Consider the following 21,547-nt stretch of genomic DNA (forward strand, 5'->3'; position numbering starts at 1 on the left):
AGAGAACATGCTCTGCTTCTTTAATAAATCAGCCCTGATACGTATCAAAGTGTATTATCTCACTGCCCTCCTTTAAAAAAATAGAAATAGCCTAAAACATGGAGATTAAGTTCAAAACTATTTGACACAAATAATGATGCAGTGCAACTAAAATAGTAGGGATTATTTACTAAAACTACACGGTGAAAAATCTGGTGATGCTCTGCATAGAAACCAATTAGCTTCCAGGTTTTATTCCCAAATCTTATTGAACAAGCTGAAGTTAGAAGCTGAATGACTACTACGCACAGCTGCACCAGATTCTGAGTGTACCAGTTTTAGTAAATCTCCCCCATTGTCTCTTAAATACATAGGTCCCAAATGATAAAACAAAAAAAGTCCCTAAATATGAATGTGTGGCCAACCACCAGTTGCACACACATGTGCACACCTCCTGGATTGGACCTTAATCAATAATCATGGTCAAATGCACTGTTGCCCCTCTAGGGCTATACTCCAGCTGGCTCTTGGCTCCCAGTAACAATCACAGGCATCAACGCATGGACTAGAGCTTCTGTTCCACCTCCTACTCTCTGTGTGGCATATACTAATACAAAAGGAAGAAAACCAATAGTGCTGTCCATACATTTTGAAACAATTTAATAAAATCTAAAATGGGACACTCACAAACAAATGCACTCTCAGTGCCATGTTCTGTGCATCATATAAAAGTAACTGCCTTCTCACCACAGGGTCTTCACACTGCCTGGTGGTGGCATCGAATGTGCTGACTTGACTCTGTTCCCATACAAGTTACACCTCCAAAGGTTTCCTCAGGAGAACAATGGCAGACCAGCGCAACCTCCTTATATAAAATCCTGGCTGGCTCTGAGCTCTACAGCAATCAAGGCCAGACAGGAAATTATGACGCAGGTGACCCAACCAACCCGGAAGCAAGGTCATCCTCAGCCATCTTGCTCCCTGTGGGAAAAATAAAGAGAACATTCCGATAAGGCCACTTGTACATGATTGGATGGTTAAAGCCAGCACAACTTCTTTGCAAAGTGAAAATGCTCTACTTCTTTAATAAATCAACCCTGATATGTACCAAATTGTAATTTCTCACTGCCCTCCTTTACAAAAATAAAATTAGCCTAAAATATGGAGATCAAGTTATAAATTATTTAATTGCATTTGTGCTAGAGCATGCATTCATGTTATTATGCTCATATAACAAACCATAGAAGCTGAACTTTAGTAGGGTTCATGAAGCCAACAACATACTTCAAAATTACTTCAGTTGTATTATTTTATTAACATTTTGCCTAACGTATGCAATGGGATTATACCAGTTCTAAAGGTTGTATATTTAATCAGCCTGTCAAGCATCACTATAGTTACTATGGGCCTTTTAGCACCTAGAAAATAGCTTGTATTTTTGTGTTTCAGATTAGTTGTCGACACAACTGAAAACCCAAATATTGACAGAAAATCATTACACTGCTAAGCATACCCAGGAGTGTGTGTGTGTGTGTGTGTGTGTGTGTGTGCGCTTTAGCTCCTCACTCTCTCTGTTGGCAGCTCTTTGCTTGCCCTCTTCACTATCTGACATTGTATATTTGTCCTCTCATCGCTTACTGCACATTGCTCACTCTCCATATGAGAAAAATTATTTTCTGCTAGACTCCAAGCCAAGTGCTTCCATCAGTAGGATTCAATTCCACTCTTGCACAGTGTTGCCTACAAATTCTTTACCGAACTAAAACAAATAATATAAACAAAACAAAATAATATACCTTTTACATGCATAGATAAAAGAGGTTCAACAGCTAAAGCCTAAGTTCATTCAAATATTAAGAAAAAAAAACACAATGCACAGAACTTATATATATGTTTTGCCTTCTTTTATCTCATTTGTGATTGCAGGTTTATGTTTATATTAAAAAGAAAAGGAAGGAGAAGGGAAAATGTGCATTTATTTTACTATGTTTTTACGTAACTAACTAAGTATATAGTATGTCTATGTACAGTTGTGTCCAAAATTATTCAACCCCCAATGCTGTAAAGGGGTTTAGGGACTATAGTGTACATTTGGAATTGTATTCAGAATCAAATCCTACAAGGACGTTGTAACTACCCAAATGCAACTAAAATGACATCAATTGTTTATGTAATACAGTAGTAAATGGTTCTTATGTGGTTTCTTCATTGCCACAATTATTCAACCCCTTAAAGACTACCACTCTGAAGAACAGAGGTTCATACAGGTGCTTTCCATCAGGTATTGAAAACACCTGTGGATGTCACCGAGCAGCAATCAAGCATAATAAGCACCAATTAGGCAGCTTTAAAATGACTGTGATACTCAGCTCCTTCTAGACATTTACTGGTGTGGTTACAAACATGGTGAAGGCAAGAGAATGGTCCAGGAAGACAAGAGAAGAGGTGATTTCTCTTCACAGGAAGGGCAATGGCTATAAGAAGATTGCAAAGATGTTAAACATACCAAGAGACACCTTAGGAAGCATCATTCGCAAATTCAAGGCAAAGGGCACTGTTGAAACGCTACCTGGTCGTGGCAGAAAGAAGATGCTGACTTCGACTGCTGTGCGCTACCTGAAGCGTAGAGTGGAGAGAAGTCCCCGTGTGACTGCTGAGGAACTGAGAAAAGATTTGTCAGATGTGGGTACAGAAGTTTCAGCCCAGACAATAAGACGCACACTGCGTAATGAAGGCCTCCGTGCCAGAACTCCCAGGCGTACCCCCTTGCTGTCTCCAAAGAATAAGAAGAGTCGACTGCAGTATGCCAAAAGCCATGTGGACAAACCACAAAAGTTGTGGGATAGTGTTCTGTGGACTGATGAAACAAAATTAGAACTGTTTGGGCCCATGGATCAACGCTATGTTTGGAGGAGGAAGAACAAGGCCTATGATGAAAAGAACACCTTGCCTACTGTGAAGCATGGTGGAGGGTCAATCATGCTTTGGGGCTGTTTTGCTTCTGCAGGTACAGGGAAGCTTCAGCGTGTGCAAGGTACCATGAATTCTCTTCAGTACCAGGAGATATTGGATGGAAACGTGATGCAGTCCGTCACACACCTGAGGCTTGGGAGACGTTGGACCTTTCAACAGGACAATGATCCCAAGCATACCTCCAAGTCCACTAGAGCATGGTTGCAGAGGAAAGGCTGGAACATTTTGGAGTGGCCATCGCAGTCACCAGACTTAAATCCGATTGAGAACCTCTGGTGGGACTTAAAGAAAGCAGTTGCAGTGCGCAAGCCTAAGAATGTGACTGAACTGGAGGCCTTTGCCCATGAAGAATGGGCGAAGATACCCGTAGATCGCTGCAAGACACTTGTGTCAAGCTATGCTTCACGTTTAAAAGCTGTTATAACTGTAAAAGGATGCTGTACTAAGTACTAAGATTGAATGTCACTTGGGGGTTGAATAAAACTGATAATGCTGTGAGCACAGAAAAGACATTTGTGGTTATTTCATTATAACTGTTATGTTATATTTGTCTGACCTACAAGTGCCTCTTTAATGTAAATGTAAGCAAGATGACTGAATGATCAAAAGCAATGTCAAACTGGCCAAAACACTCAATTTCAGTGGGGGTTGAATAATTTTGGACACAACTGTATATAACTTAAATCTTACACTGTCTATCTTGGTCATAATTTTTTTCAGTGTTCAGCATTTTAAAGTTTATTCAAACATTACCTGTTTGCTAAATTTTATAATAGAAACTAAGAGAATTTTTTTTTTTTTTTTTTTAATTTTAGGTCTTTTTTCGCTTGTTTAGCAAAATATAAAACACCTCATGGTTATTAAATACCACCAAAAGAAAGCTCTATTTGTGTAAAAAAATTATCAAAATTGCATATGGGTACAGTGTTGCATGACTGCACAATTATTATTCAAGGTGCGCCAACACTGAAAGCTGAAAATTGGCCTGGGCAGAAAGGGGGTATAAGTGCCCAGTAGGCAAGTGGTTAAACTGTAGAGAATGCTGTATTGTTTAGTGAAAAAATATTTTTTATTTGACAAATTTTACTGCTGTATAAGTCCTGCTAACCAATTTGATCTAATAGTGGCACTTGTTTAGGAAAAATATTTTTGCAGAAAATATTGCTGTTTTAAGTCTGTGTGTTGGCAATTTATTTCCAGATTCAGATTTTGTAAAGAAAAAAAAAAAAGTGGTCTAAAATTCATTGTATTTTCAGGCACTGACCAGGAGTCTTAAACTGTCAAGTAACAACCAAAGTCTCTATCAATAGTATCACACTCCTGCCCTCCTACATTCTATCATTCCCAATATCTGACCAATGCTGGAAATGTAAGCAACACTTAGGAATACTGGGGTTGATTTACTAAAACTGGAGCAGAACGGTACAAAATCTGGTGCAGCTCTACATAGAAACCAATCAGCTTCCAGGTTTTATAGCCAAAGCTTAATTGAACAAGCTAACTTCATAGAAGCTGATTTGCTACCATGCACAGCTGTACCAGATTATGAGTGCTTCAGTTTTAGTAAGTCTCCCCCACTGTGTTATATTTACTAGTTATGCCCAGAGATATGCCTCTTCTTGATACGGTAAAAGCCCCTCTACGCTCTCTTACAAATATTCATTGAAACTTGACCCCGCCATATTCCTGCTCAGTCTTTTATCATCTAATATGCCCAAGGCTACTAAACGATTGTGTTAACAGCCATGAGATGCTTGATAGCCTTTTCTTGGTATAAGGTACAAAGACCATCTACTTTTGAAGTCCATGCATGCACAGTATATGAAAAATGAATCATATGGAAGCTCTCACAGTTCGACTAAATGTTACACTTTTTCGTTATGAACATGTTTAGGAAACATGGACCTGCCACATAAAGTGTTACTAAACCTAGGACCCTGCATTCACTATATCTGGTCTCCCACAGTACACAGAGTATGGAAATGCAATTATTTTAGTAAATATAAACTGCTAAATACTTTTTCTCATCAGCAGTTAGAGCAGTCTTGTGACTTCTATCAATGTCCAGCAGAGCAAATGTTAAAGCTTGTAGGAGGAGTTGTCATTCTGCTCTAGGAGGATGCAGGACCCCTCACCTCTGTCTAGACAGTGCTGAATGACCCTGTGCTGATCACATACACTCTCCCAACAAAAAAAAAACCTCTCTAGCAATACACACAAAACTGAGCATGTGCAGAATGACTCCACATGATATGTCTTATCAGGAGATAAGAGGGGGGCACTGGAAGAAGGGGAGGATCAGAGAAGACAGGATCAAACAGCATTTTTACACAATGCAGATGATTAACCCCTTAGGTTCCACAGGGAGTACAACAAGCATGCTTTACTGCATATACAGACTGATTTTACTGTTGTGGGTTTAGTAACACTTTACCTTACAGTTGTCATCCCACCTCTCTCATCTTTTTCTTGTAGGTTCTTGCTTACAATTCCTTCTTTCCTGAACTTGTGTTCTCCTTGATCTCTTTCTTTCAGATTCCCTTCTTTCTAACCTAATTTACAGCTGGTTTATGTAAACCTAATATGGGTTTTTAAATATGTTAACAGAATGCTATGAAAGAATACCGTTTTGCATACTGTCACTTTTTGTCTACATGCTCTTAGAGGCTCTAACTTACAGGTCCCTTTATGGATACCAGATTTAGTTGCCAGGATATTTCATTGTACCTTTGTACCAAAGGGTAGTTATCTCTAAGGCTGGCCATACATTATACCATTTTCTTGTACAATTTTGCTTGGTCAAACCAAAACACTCAATTTCTATGCAGTCAAGCAGGCCCTTGCACTACATGGTTGAATATAAGTATAAAGGAAATTGAATAAGAAAATTGTATAATATATGGCCAGCTTAACTTCACCTGAAGTGACTGATCTTCGTATTCACTTTTGCCTGAAACAAGCTACTGTAGCCTCCCTGGTGGTATTCCCAAGTGTAGCTCGGGGTAAAGTTTCAGTACCACAAGCGGTAACCCCGAGCTACACTCGGGCTTACCATGCGGCGCTGCTCCACGATCCCTCGGTCACTTACCTTGTCCTGCGCTCCCTTGGTGTCCCTCCTGCAGTGTCCCCGGCAATGTAATCCGGCAGATGCCGGCATCTGTTATCTGGGTTCCATCCTCTGCGAGTGTCGGAACATACGGGGGACGGAACTGGCTGGAAATTTGAAAATGACAAAAAGTGACATTCACAAAAATCACTAAAATCACATAGTAAAACATTACTGTACCAAACCATTTCACATACATTTTGTCCTGTGCCCTGCCTGCATTTTACTGTTCTTTCTGCCTGGAAACTGAGAAATGTCCATGGCGTCCAAAAAGCATCCCTGTAGGTCAAAAGCGGTTTTAGACAAACTAGAGAACAGCGATAGTAAATCAGAACCACTTGCAGAATTGAGTGATAATGATTCGTGGGGAAATTCGTCATCAGACACTGAAAACAATTTTGCGACTTTGCTCAGTGATGTGCGAACTTGGCGCTATATTTCAAATTTCAGTGTCTTTGGTTTGATTATATTATTGCATTACATTTATTATTATTATTTTTTATGATTATTTTTTAAATTATAATTTATGATTTCGTGTTTCAAGTTTTATCCTACCCGGGATGTTTACTAGACTCTTGTTCGGACAGATTTCAGTGAGCTATTCCTAAGAATTACAGGCCTACAATATAAAATGCCAAATTTCCATGCAAAATAATGGTACCGCTTTCAGCACCAAAAATCTGAAATAATCATACCGCCAGGGAGGTTAATCCTTGCTTGACTGCTTTTGTTTGAGCAGCAGCCTACATGGCAGCCATGATATAATGTACCTTTGGAATGATATCTCTGTGTTTTTCTAAAATTCAATAAAAAGTTAGAAAAAAAATGTTCAGTAACTCATCTATATAGATTTGATTATTTTCATGAAGGCATTTTGCCGACAAAGTGAACAAAATGTTATTTCTAATGAGCAGGACATTTTTTAGTCTACGGGGTTGATTTATTAAAACTGGAGGGTGCAAAATGTGGAACAGCTCTGCACAGAAACCAATCAGTTTCCAGGTCTTTTCTGTCAAAGCTAAATTAAACTTATTATACTATAGCTTATAATTAAGCAGAAGGTAGAAGCTGATTGGCTACCATGCCCAGCTGCACTCTCCAGGTTCAGTAAATCAACCTCTATAACTCTTTCCTGGTATTGTGCGGTATGGCAGGCGATGGATCCCAGAAGGATGGAAATGCTGCATATTCCTTAGATGGCTGCTTTAAGTTAAACCCACAAAGTGTGAATTTATATTTGTGAATTTGGTAAGCTGAGTAATAGGAAGCATACAGCATTTTGGTTATTTCCTACAAAGCCTTACAGAGCATTTCAAAAAGAAAAAAACTCTAAATGTTTCATAATGCACAAGGGTTAACACTTAAAATTAGATGTGTAATAATGAGCAAAAATATTATTGTTCATAGTCCCCTTAATTGAATTAATGACTTGATAAACACTGGAAACTTGACAGGCCCAGTCTACATTCAAGCTTTATGTTTTTATGTCTGCACAACTTAGTGGTTGCAGTGAAGTCAACTAAGCCTACACTATTGTATATATTTAAGGATTGGTACATAGGGATAGCCCCTGAAGGCCACCACACTTGAGTCTCCAGCTAGAAAATAAATCATAGCAAAGGAATTGAAAGCAGAGAGCATATGGGAGAAGTGACCCGGCCATGGCAATAGTATTTGCAGAACTGTAGATTCAACATGTCATGATGTAATTGTTCCCCGGTTGCTCTTTGCTTTATTTGAGTTGTCAGGCCTGCTTTATGCTGTTATTTTACATACTATAGGGAATAGTTCTGGGTACCAACAGCTGAGTTTCCATACTGTGCATTGTAAAGAAAAACAAGGGTCCTCAAGTGTATATCTGATATGGGTGTTTCCAAAAACGTCAATAGGACCTTCTGCAATTATTTTTGAAAATAATCCATGCAAAGTCATTTTATGATGTTGTTTATTCAACAAAGTGTTGGTTGATCATGGGGAATGTCATTTGTTTTATTTAGCGATACGTTTGGTGAGCAGTATCATCGATCTTTGTATATCTTATACAAGGCAGAACGACCTTTGGGGGTTTTGAAAGCTCTGCTTTTCATCTGTTCTGTTTGTACATGTAGCAATGTAATTAATCTGACTTTGTAAAGAGTTGTTACATTGAGGAGATAAAAAATCCTCTTGGTAATATAGTTTTGGGCAAGCAGTTATTGCCTTTTACTGTCACTGTAAGATCATTGTCTATACCTTATTCGGCATAGAGAGTATATATGAAATACAGGTACATGCTGTTTGGTCATACTTTATAAGCAGTTACAGCAACCATTTTTATTGCCCTTTGGGATAATGATTTTATATACAGTACATAAATAGAAACTGATCATTGTAATCACCCGTGACAGTGGTAAATGGTTTCTTGTATCCCTGTACCTATCTGCAAGAAAGCTTGGCTGGATCACCAAGTGAAAATGAAAGAAAGAAAACGTCCCCATCTAAGAACCGGTAAGCTGAAATATAATAAATATTTGCTTTTGGGTTTAATATCACTTTAACATGTAAGTCATATCTAAAAAGCACAACCTTTATGTCTAGTGCTTCTGTTTCTCATCCAAGTATGGACATAGATAACCAAGTAGATTGTTGGCAATCATGTTCTGGCAATACCAGTTCCTGGGGATGGCCATGTAAATTGTTCCTAAATCCACTCACTGTAGGCTTCTTGTTGACTATAAGACAGAGAGAAAACTTGCACAGCATGGAACTGGAGATAGAGGCATATTGGAAAATCACATTTACAAATAATATTTCTCTGATAAACGTAAGATGTATCATGCGTGTTAGGGAAATGGTAAAAAAAAGCACAATTTAAAACTCTTTTATAGGGAAAACTGGCAAACAAAATGTTTTTATTCTTTTCTTCCCAAAGTTGAACTTTAAGTGTTTTCCAATGAGCGGAGTGTGTAGAAGGCCTCCCCATATAAAACAACCCTGTGCACAAAAGAAGAATATGTTCACTCCTCCTGGAAGACCTTTACTCATCAAGTGGGTTTCAAAAGGGATCCTAACTTTGCAAGGGATTTTAGAATATGAAATTACATTTTGTAGTATCATTGAACTAAAGAGGCTCTATCATTCCTCCTAAAGAGGCTCTATCATAAGAAAGTAACTTATTAGGTGCATGCACTTCTTAGGAAAACCCATTACACACTTTGCTAAGAAAAACAAACTGTAATGTGGTCTTTTTAATGAGTGAATCAGCTAGGTCTGCTGTGAGTTTTAACTTCTAGTATTGGTTTAATTATTCGTACACAGAATCAAAGGTGTTCTGGTTTCAATATTTTCTAAATTGCTGTCTCATAACAAGATTGAAGAACAGGCTTTATGACCTCTCTACATACAATTTTGGGTCAGTAATAAAATATTGAGATCAGAAAAAACCTTGCAACAAGAATTTGAATAAGCAGGTTATAAATGGCCACCCTCTTTGTACAGTTTTATTCATAGTTTTCTAGTTTAGGTAAGTAGACATTCAGAAAGAAGTAATCACTGTTTTGGGGGAACTGTGGGGCAAAAAATATTTTCATATTTTATAATTGAGAAAACCTCTTAACCACTTGAGCTCCTGAGGATTTACCCCCCTGAATGACCAGGCCTCTTTTTGCTACTCGGCGCTGCACTAATTCAACTGATAATTGCGCGGTCATGCAATGCTGCATCCAAACGAAATTTACGTCCTTTTTTTCACACAAATAGAGCTTTCTTTCGGTGTAATTTGATCACCTGTGCGCTTTTTATTTTTCACACTATAAACAAAAAAAGGCCCAAAATTTTGAAGAAAAACAATATTTTTTACTTTCAGCTATAAAAAATATATTGTAAACTCAAAGTTAGGCCAAAATGTATTCTGCTCCATGTTTTTGGTAAAAAAAATCCCAATAAGTGTATATTGATTGCTTTGTGTGGAAGTTATAGCGTCTACAAACTATGGTATAAATACTGCAATTTATGCCATTTTTCTGCTATACAGCGCTGCGCTAGTTTAACGGACAATTACACGGTCATGCAATACGGTACATAAATTAAATTTAGATCCTTTTTTCCCCACAAATTGAGCTTTCTTTCGGTGGTATTTGATCGCCTGTGCGGTTTTTATTTTTTGCGCTAAAAAAAAAAGGCTGACAATTTTGAGGAAAAAAAAACAATATTTTGGACTTTTTGCTATAAAACATGTCCAATAAAAAAAAAATGCAAAAATCAAATTTAGTCATAAATTTCTGCCAAAATGCATTCTGCGACATGTCTTTGCTAAAAAAAATCCCAATACGTGTAAATTAATTGGTTTATGTGAAAGTTATAGCGTTTACAAATGGCGGGAAAGATACTGGACTTTTTAATTTTTATTTATACTAATAATGGCGCCGATCAGCGACTTTTGGCGGCAATCAGCGACATATGGCAGCGACCAGCGACTTATGGCAGGACTGCGGGACTGCGACGGACATTTTGATACTGGGAGGGAACTGACTTGGGGTCACTGACATCCCCAGTGACACCAATACAGTGATCAGTGAAAAAAAACCACTGAAACTGTACTAATGTCACTGGGGAGGAAGGGGTTAACATTTTTAGAATTTGCTGTGTAAGGGGAGTGTTTTACTAGGGGGTGGGGGTGTGTACTGGACAGGGGGAGGGAGGGGGGAGCTGATCTAGGGAGAGAAACTCTGCAGCTTCTCACAAGCTGTCAGAGAACTGACACAGAACAGGGCTGTGTGTAAACAATGCAGTCCTGCTCTGTGTCAGCGATCACCGTCAATCGCGGGAAAACGGCCAGTAAAAACCGGCCGTGACCCGTCGGCTGACACCCGCTGCTGACACCCGCAGGACAGGTAGGGTGGGCGCGTGCCTCGCACGCGCCCCTACCTGTTTTGAAGGCAGCCGTTTTAAAACGTGCTTTTGCCTACGAGTGCCGCCCTGCCACCGTTTATATGCGGTGGCTGGGCGGCAAGTGGTTAAAGGTGAAGCTAGTCTTCCAATACTTGTTAACGTTTTCTTAAAATAAATCTTCCAGGTTCTAAGAAAATGCAGCTGACATTTTTCTGCATGAGGACAGATAGTATATTTTTACTTATTGTAATTTTTTCCCAAATGTTAACTTCTGTTTGTATTTTTTATTGTACAGAATTCAAGATCCTTGTCTCTGAAACTAGCACGGATATGACCATAAAAGGATAAATAGGCTTCTCTAAAATGAGTAATGAAAATCACTGTGGGATTCCTCATTCAGGCTTTGGGGTCTGAGAAGATATGAAACCGGAAAAAGTTCTCGTTCCTGTATCATAAATTTTTTCCCATTGAAAAAAATTACATATATTGGTTTACATGTTGCATAGTGTGTGTGTGGTGTGATTCTTCTAAGAATATACATTTCCCTGTATAGACAAGGCAGAGGGTTAGTCGCAGACAACATGGCTCTTTCACGAGTGTTGTCACAGTTTTACCACTGCTTCTATTGCTTTCTCATCGTCTTTTTCTGCTCTTTCACAGGTAAATGTGTGCATGCAGTATCCATCTGTACCATCTTCAGGCCGTGCATGACTGCTAATTGACACTTCTTTGCTATATGGTAAATGTCTGCATGCAATATCCATCTGTTTGTATCCATCTGTACTGTCTCCATGCCATGTACAGTGTAATTACTAGTTGACATTGCTTTGTTATATGTAATAGTCTATGTGTAATATCCCTTAAACCCATCTATATACTTGGTGATTTGAATCTTACCTCTTCTTTTTGCTTTGGTAATCAAAGAATCAATCACCTTTTATGACTTTGGCCTGTGTCTGTGGCTGGTCTGTATTTTTTTTCCTTTCCCTCCCCCTCCCATTCAAGTGCCTGTAATCAGATTCTAATTTCATGAATTGACAAATGTTTGCCAGCCCCATCTCCCTATAAATTTAGTTCAGCTTATGGGGAAGTCGCAGACGGGTTAGTCACAGACAACATGTCTCTTTCCTGAATGTCTCTTTCATGAGCATTGTCTCAATTTCACCGTCGCAGTTCAACACAAGCAGGATAACGAAAGCTATATGAAGATACAACAAGAATGTGCTCCACTCTGGAAGGATGGCAAACAAATAACCATTCGATATTTCCTTTGCTATGACGTCTGATTCACACTAATATGCTCCATCTACTCTTCCTTCTCACATTAGTGTTCTCTGTCCTCAAATTGTCCTTACTTTACCCCTCATATCCACCCCACAGCTTATCTTATACATATCACCCTCACTCCTACCCTCTCCCTTTTACTACACCCATCACCTCTTTCAAATACTGAACCCACATGCTGACACAAACACCAGGGCAGTGAAATATGTGCACTCCTATACATCCCGCTCCCATCTTACTTGCCTCACCCTCCTTCTTCCCCTAATCTCTGCGGACATTTCCCCCAATCCTGGCCCACCATTTTCTAACTGCAAACACCACATCCGGCACCCTTCCTCCTCTGGCCGCAATATACTCAGTTTAATTTCTATCCCCTTGCTCCCAAAAACCAGCCCCCCCAAATCTCATTTACCCACTGGAATACCAGAGCAGTCTGTAACAAGCTCACATCTGTGCAGGACCTTTTTATCTCCCATTGCCTTAACATATTTGCTATAACTGAAACTTGGCTTCAAGATTCTGACTCTGCTTCTCCTACTTCCTCTCCCGTGGTGGCCTCCACTGGACTCCCTTACCCAGAATGAGTGGATGGAAAGGAAGTGGAGCTGGATTCCTTCTATCTCTGATAAATGTAAGATGTATCATGCGTGTTAGGGAAATGGTAAAAAATTACCCAAAGTACCATTTAAAGTTATTTTATAGAGAAAAACTGGCAAACAAAATGTTTTTATTCTTTTATTCCCAAAGTTGAATTTTAAGTGTTTTCCAATGAGCAGAGTGTGTAAAAGGTCTCCCCATATAAAACAACCCTGTGCACAAAAGAAGAATATGTTCACTCCTCCTGGAAGACCTTTAGTCATTATGTGGGTTTCAAAAAGGATCCTAACTTTGCAAGGGATTCTAGAATATAAAACTATACATTTTGTAGCATCATTGAACTTAAGAGGTTCTATCTTTCCTTATCATCTAATAAGAAAGTAACTTGTTAGGTGCATGCACTTCTTGAGAAAGCCCATTACACACTTTGCTAAGGAGAACAAACTGGCATGTGGTCTTTTTAGTGAGTGAACCAGCTAGGTCTGCCGTGAGTTTTAACCCATAGAATTGGTTCAAGCATCTGTACACAGAATCAAAGGTTGTCTGGTTTCAGTATTTCTAAATTGCATAGCAAGTTTTAAGATCAAGAGTTATGATCTCTGTGCATGTGATTTTGGGTCAGTAAGAAGATACTGAGGTCAGAAGAAACCTTGCAACAAGAATTTGAATAAGCAGGTTAGAAATGGTCACCCTCATAGTCAATCACTGTGGGATTCCTCATTCAGTTCAAGCTTTGGGGTCTGAGAAGATATGAAACAAGAAAAAGTTCCCATTCCTGCATCATAAATTTTTTCCCATTGAAAAAAATGACATATATTGGTTTACACATTACATAGTGTGTGTGTGTGTGTGTGTGTAGTGTGATTCTTCTAAGAATATACATCCCCCTGTAAATTAGAGGGGGCAGACAGTGGTTAGTCACGGATCAAGATCAATAGTGCAACTATCAGTCCCTCCCCTCAAGCCAGGGTACTAGGTGTCATCCTAGACCAGCAATGGGCAAACTACGGCCCGCGGGCCGTATAAGGCCCGGCGGACCTTTTAATCCGGCCCGCGGAGCGTGATACTGTCAGGATAGCTGTCAGGATGTGTGTAGGCGGGGCAGCGTGACGAACGTGAGGGGAGCTAGGCTCCTCTCACAGTCCGCCCTGAAGACCGGAACGGCACGGGAACACAGTGAGAGGAACGCGCGGAGCAAAGGTAAGTAAATTGAATTACTATAGGGGGGATGAATTACTATAGGGGGGATGAATTACTATAGGGGGGATGAATTACTATATGGGGGATGAATTACTATGGGGGATGAATTACTATGGGGGATGAATTACTATATGGGGGATTAATTACTATGGGGGATGAATTACTATGGGGGATGAATTACTATATGGGGGATGAATTACTATGGGGGATGAATTACTATATGGGGGATGAATTACTATATGGGGGATTAATTACTATGCTTACTATGGGGGAATATTACTATACTTACTATGGATGACACATACACATCATTCATCTACTCTTGGTCCGGCCCCCGGGTCCAATATATGAACCCATTGCGGCCCTCAAGTCAAAATGTTTGCCCACCCCTGTCCTAGACTCTGACCTATCCTTTTGGCCCCAAATCCAATTGCTGTCAAAAGCCTGTAGACTTCACCTCTATAACATCTCTAAAATTCGACCCTTTTTAATCGCTTTCCCCCCGCCCTTTATCAAAAATACAGCTACATTTGCATTTCAGGGTAGCGCGCCCTAGCCATGCCACTATTTGCAGACTCTGCTGTCAATCCCCGGGACCCAGCCATTAATTACTCGCCGGCATCTGGTGAACACGAAACATTACCGACGGAGGGAGAGAACACAGCTAACCCTTTGATCACCCCAGATGTTAACCCCTTCCTGCCCACTGCCATTAGTACAGTTTCAGTGCTTTTTATTAGCTCTGATCACTGTATTGGTGTCACTGGGGACGTCAGTGACACTAAGCTAGTTCCCCCCAGAATGCCCCCGCAGTCCTGCTGATTGCCGCCATTACTAGTAAAAATTAAAAAAAAAAAAAAAATCCAGTATATATACCACCATTTGTAAACACTATAACGTTCACTTAAACCAATTAATTTACATGTACTAGGATTTCTTTTAGCAAAGACATGTAACAGAATACATTTTGGCCTAAATGTATGACGAAATTTGATTTTTAAAATTTTTTTTATAGCAAAAAGTCAAAAATATTGTTTTTTTTCTCAAAATTGTTGGTCTTTTTTTTATAGCACAAAAATACAAAATGCACAGGCGATCAAATACCACTGAAAGAAAGTTCTATTTGTAGGGGAAAAAATTATATAAATTTCATTTGGGTGCAGCGCTGCGTGACCGCGCAACTGTCAGTTAAAGTAACGCAGCGCTGTATTAAAAGAAATGGCCTGGTCAGGAAAGGTGTAAATCCTCTGGAGGGCAAGTGGTTAACAAATTAAACCACCAAGCTACTCGCTCTCTCTCTTGTGTTCTCTATCCTTGACTATTGCAACTCCCTTCTCATAGGCCTACCTCTCCTCAGGCTATCCCCTCTTCAGTCTATCATGAATGCTGCTGCCAGGATCATCTACCTTACCAACCACTCAGTGCCTGACACCCCTCTCTGCAATCCCTCCACTGGCTTCCCATTGACCAAGGAATATATTTAAAAAAACTAACAACAACATACAAATCTATCTACAACTGTGCCCTGAGCTACATCACCAATCTTGTCTCCAAGTATCACGCAATCCGTTCAGCTCCTCTCATGATCTCCTGCTCTCAAGCTCCCTTGTTTCCCCTTCCATGCTTCTCTCCGGGACTTTGCCAGAGCTTCTTCCATCCTCTGGAACTCTCTACCTCAATCTGTCTAGCTATCCCCTACTCTAGTATTGTAGCTGTACTGTCTCCCTTTATATTGTAATGCGCTATACAAGTCCTGTATTATAATAATACTATTAATAATATTACGCCTATTTAAGAAGGCATCTAGAAGTTATTGAAATTGTCAACACTCTTAGGAGAAAGCACTGCCTGGGGAATTCTCTATTTTTGCTACTCTACCTGTAAAGAACTCCCTGCACAAAATCATACTAAATCTTTCCTTCAACCTCAAGTTGTGCCCATATGTCTTTGTCAGTGACTTGCTAAACAGTTTGATACCGTAAATACAGTCCCCAGTAATTAATTTGTAGATAGCAATCATGTTACCTTATGTCACTTACCAATCATGTCTTCTCTACCTGAAGGTGAATTAGTATAATTTACTCATTCCTAGTAACTGAGATTCCCCAGCCCTTTATTAATTTTGTGGCCCTACACTGAACCCTTTCTAATTCTAAGACATCCTTCCTATTGATTGTTTACCAGATCTATACTATGTGATTAAAGTGTCACTAACTGCTTCCCTACTGCTACAGGGTGGCACGGGTGCGCAAAATCACACACACACATACATATATATATATATATGTGTGATTTTGCATTTCCAGGTGGGGGGTGGGGGGGCAATTGTGGCCGCGGCTGTCAATCACCGGGTCCCGGCTGGTGATTGTTCGGTGGCGCCCTGTAATTTCTGAGGATCTCCAACGGGGAGGAGAACTGTTTTGTTTACTAACAGTTCTCCTCCCTGTCAGCTCAGGCACACTCCTTTGGATGGCTGTGCACATCACAGCCTGGGGCAAGGGAGAGAATAGTGCGAGAGTGATATGTCACATCCAATAATTGAGGCTAGTTTTAAAGACTGAGTGAATAGTAGATATTTATATTTGCCATTCGTTTAAGTTCCAATGCCACCCTGGTACATTTCATTGGCTGGGCATAAGGGAAATAAAAAGAGTATAAGTTAGACCAACGTTCTACTAATCAGCGATTTCCTAATGTGTTGCCTATTTTAGTTGAATCTGTGATATCTGGCTACAAAAGAGGAGGCCCAAGGATCATTCCAGAGACCCACTGCCATCCCTATCTCTCATGGATCAACCATTTAAATTACTAGCCATGCATATCTATGGGCCTTTAGCCCAACACTGCAAACCAGCAAAATCATACATACATATATAGTTGCTTTCTACAGTCTATACCACATTTTTCAAGCACTTACTGTGAAGAAGCTGTTCCATATGTGGATGTTAAACCCATCTTCCTCCAGACAAGAGTGCTTCCTTTTCCTTTGTATTGACATTAAAATGAATAATTCTGCACTATGGATCACTTATGTATTTATCCATGGTGATCACATACTCCTTAATCACATCTTGAAAAAATAAATTCAATTCCTCTAATCTTTCCTCATAGTTGAGGTCCCCATGCCTTTTATCAGTTTGGTTGTCCTTATTTGCACTTTATCCAGTTCCACCATCCTTTTGTGAATTGATGCCTAAAACTGAATTGCATATTCCAGATGAGGTATTACTAATGCTTTGTACAGGGGAAAATATATGGTTCTATCTCTTTTGCTCTCTCTCTCTCTCTCTCTCTCTCTTTCTCTCTCTTTCTCTCGTCTATACTTATACAAGAAAATATTTTGCCCACTTAAGAAACTGCAACTTGGCATGCTATTATTAATCTATTATCTACCAAAACACCTACAGTGGGGCAAAAAAGTATTTAGTCAGCCACCAATTGTGCAAGTTCTCCCACTTAAAAAGATGAGAGAGGCTTGTAATTGGCATCATAGGTAGACCTCAACTATGAGAGTCAAAATGTTAGTCTTGGAAAATTTGCTGTCTTAAAATTAAGTGTTTCATTTTTCCAGTATGTGCTTGTTATTTACAGCTAACATTAAATGAAATTGTGTGATGACCACTGCTACTCATAATTAGTAATAAACTCCACATTATTTCACAGTAGAGCATCATTTCTAGTTGTTACTTCCCAGCCCCTGCAGCCCTTTCCACATATGCAAGGAGCTCAGTTTCTGCCTCCTCATTAACACTGGAGGGCTTGCAACAAGCGCCAATAATTAACTCTGTAGTATGCACATTCATATGCAACTCTACCCATAAGGCCTCAGCACCCTAACACTTCCACAATCCATCACTAAGATCATTTTTCATACTTATTGTAGAACAATTCTCACCCAGAGAAGATACCACCACTTTCTTGTTTTACCCTTTCTCCCATAAAGAGTGCATAGCCTGGAATATTAATAGCCCAATTATGTGAAGAATGAAGTCAAGATTCAGCAATACCAATTAAATCATATTTTTGTTCATGCAGCAAAGCTTCCAACTCTCCTTTTTTGCTTGGCAAACTTTGGCATTGGAAAACAAATACTTTAATTGTTCCAATTTGCACTTGTATTTTCCATATATTTTTTGTAGCACAATTAGTAATGTAATAGACAATGTTTTTTCTGTTTCATGGAAATCTCCTTATCACCTGCCATAACCATCTTCCCTCATTTCACCAACTGTTAGTGTTTTTGGCCTTGTCTAACTTGTCTGTGCCATTATATTGATTCTCCCTCCACTCTAAAACCTAATTTAAATACTCCTCAAACCTTTCCATACACCTCCCCCTTAGCACAGAAAATCCCTCTCCATTTAGATGCAAGCTATCTTTAGTGTACACGTTGTACCCCAATGAAAAGTTAGCCCAGTGCTCTGAAAACCTAAATACTTCCCTCTGTCAGCAGGTCTTAAGCCATGCATTTAGCTCTCTAAGCTATAGCTGCCTTTCTTGTGTTCTGTATGACCCAGGCAATATTCCTGAGAATATAACTTTGAAAGTCCTTCCCTTCAACTTGTCGCCTAGCTGTTTGAATTGATTCTTAACTATCCTCTGTCTTCCATGAATTCTGTCCCAACATGAACAAAGAACAGTTTGGTCATGCTAAGCTCCTCCCAGTAATCTGTCTACCCTATCACCTAAGATATTAGCAAAAAACTGAATCTATGCCTATCTGGGAAGGGTTATGCTTGCAAGCGTATTCCTGTCTTTTTTTTTTGCCAGTGTCCAATCACCTGAAAGTGGGAGCATAACTCTATCTCATATTGCATGTGGAGATACGCTGTGTCCTGGGATGCAGGATAAAGAAATGTCGTTTTACTGTTTTAACCATTAGCTGCCCGGCCAATAGCCGTTTGGCGGCTTGAAAAGCGCTCTAGCTTTCCGGGTCCACGCCATTTGGCGTTGTCCCGGACACGCCCCCAAAGCGCGCCCCCAGCGGCGCGCATCCGGCCGGTCTCATGTCCGCTGTGTCCCATGGACACAGCGCTTTCACTGATGAGGGTAACAGCCAACACTATTGGCTGTTTACCCTGCGATCGGCTGTGTCCTATCACAGCCGATCAAATGTAGCAACAAGGAGCTGTCACTTGGCTTCCTCCCGGACACGCCCCCAAAGCACGCCCCCAAGGCGCGCCCCCAAGGCGCAGCGAGCCGGTATCTTGCCAGCTGTGTCCCATGGACACAGCGCTTTCCCTGATTAGGGTAACAGCCAATACAATTGGCTGTTTACCTTGCGATCGGCTGTGTCCTATCACAGCCGATCAGAAGTATAAACAAAGAGCTGTCACTTGTTGTCACCACTTCTTCTCCTCACACACGGATCCTGTGTGAGGAGAAGAAGGGGAACCGTGAGTTACAGCTCAGTACAGTGCAGCACATTATAGATTGCCAGAGTGTACCTGTCAGTGTACCTGTCAGCCCATCACAGTGTACCTGTCAGCCCACCTGTCAGCCCATCACAGTGTACCTGTCAGCCCATCACAGTGTACCTGTCAGCCCATCACGGTGTACCTGTCAGCCCATCACGGTGTACCTGTCAGCCCATCAGGGTGTACCTGTCAGCCCATCAGGGTGTACCTGTCAGCCCATCACCAGCCCATCACGGTGTACCTGTCAGCCCATCAGAGTGTACCTGTCAGCGCATCACCAGCCCATCACGGTGTACCTGTCAGCCCATCAGAGTGTACCTGTCAGCCCATCAGAGTGTACCTGTCAGCCCATCAGAGTGTACCTGTCAGCCCATCACAGTGTACCTGTCAGCACATTACCAGCCCATCACAGTGTACCTGTCAGCGCATCACCAGCCCATCACCGTGTACCTGTCATCAGCCCATCACAGTGTCCCTGTAATCAGTCCATCACCGTGTCCCTGTAATCAGTCCATCACCGTGTACCTGTCAGCAGTCCATCACCGTGTACCTGTCAGCAGTCCATCACCGTGTAGCTGTCAGCAGCCCATCACAGTGTACCTGTCAGCGCATCACCAGCCCATCACCGTGTACCTGTCATCAGCCCATCATAGTGTACCTGTCAGCAGCCCATCACAGTGTACCGGTCATCAGTCCATCACAGTGTACCTGTCATCAGTCCATCACAGTGTACCTGTCCGCAGCCCATCACCACGTACCTGTCAGCAGCCCATCACCGCGTACCTGTCAGCAGCCCATCACCGCGTACCTGTCAGCGCATACAACTGTGCAGCCTGTCAGTGTACCTGTCATCAGCCTGTCATCAGAGTACCCATAAAAGCCACCATCACTGCAGCCCATCAGTAGTTACCCATTACCCATTACAGTTGCCTGACATACTGCCAACATGTCCAAAAAATATTATTCTAGTGAGGAGGCTTTCCAAATCCTGAGCATGACGGACGAGAGCAGCGGGAAGCTCTCACCGTCCGATTCCGATTTTGATTACGAGCCAAGAGAAAGCAGTGGATCGGTGACCGAATCGGAAGAGGAAGTAGTCCCTACAAAAAGAGTAAGACGCTCTGAAGAGCAGGCAACAACGAGCAGCGCCAACATACAAGTGCCATTACACACAAATGGTCAGTCAGAAAATACCAACAGAGCTAGACCCCAGGATGACAGGCCCAGTACCAGCACTGGGATATCACGCCAGACCCCAAGAGTCAGGTCCCAAACTTGCCTCCCAAACTCTCTTGCAAACCCTTTGTGGCTGCCTTCCAACACAGGATCAGCTACAATCCACCCTTTCACCGCACAACCAGGAGTGCAGATCAACACAGAAAATTTTTCCCCAATTGATTTTTTTTATTTATTTTTCCCTGATAGTTTCCTTCAGTCAATTGTCGATCAAACCAACCTATTTGCCCAACAATTTATTGCAGCCAACCCCAATTCGTGTTATGCCCGTCCATTCGAGTGGAGACCGCTAACACTAGAAGAGCTTAGATTGTTTTTGGGCCTTACGGTCAACATGGGGCTTACAAAAAAAAATGTACTACATTCATATTGGTCCACCCACCCCATCCATCACATTCCCATATTTTCATTCGTAATGTCCAGGTCACGTTATGATATGATAATGCGTTTCCTGCATTTCAGTGATAATTCCCAGTGCCCTCCCCGAGATCAGCCAGGCTTTGACAAACTGTACAAAGTTCGCCCCCTAATTATTTTTTTTTCTAGAATATTTTCTGAAGTTTATGTCCCTGACCAAAACATCTGTGTGGACGAATCTCTTATCCACTTTACTGGCCGGCTGGGAATTAAGCAATACATGCCCAGTAAGAGGGCCAGGTATGGACTTAAGCTCAACAAGCTGTGTGAAAGTGCCATGGGTTATGTGCATTCCTTTCGCATGTATGAAGGCAAAGACTCCCACCTTCAGCCCCCTGGGTGCCCAACCTACATTGGCATAAGTGGCAAAATTGTCTGGGACCTGGCCTTTCCACTCCTCCAAAAGGGGTATCACATCTATCTTGACAATTACTATACAAGCCTGCCCCTTTTCCGCCACCTGTACCTT

The 21,547-nt window shown here is 41.0% G+C and overlaps 1 long non-coding RNA gene across 1 annotated transcript; it reads right to left on the minus strand.

Annotated features, from left to right (window-relative positions):
* Positions 1-622: 622 nt before the first annotated feature.
* LOC149460145 (uncharacterized) lies at positions 623-6,158 on the minus strand. Its single transcript, XR_016313128.1, has 2 exons — positions 6,041-6,158; positions 623-960 (listed from the first exon to the last, which is right to left on the minus strand). It is a non-coding gene; the product is annotated as an uncharacterized LOC149460145 (long non-coding RNA).
* Positions 6,159-21,547: the final 15,389 nt, after the last annotated feature.

Source organism: Staurois parvus, unplaced genomic scaffold, assembly GCF_062004578.1.
Source record: "Staurois parvus isolate SC_StPar_1 unplaced genomic scaffold, SC_StPar_1.0 ptg000234l, whole genome shotgun sequence".
Taxonomy (NCBI): Eukaryota; Metazoa; Chordata; class Amphibia; order Anura; family Ranidae; genus Staurois; species Staurois parvus.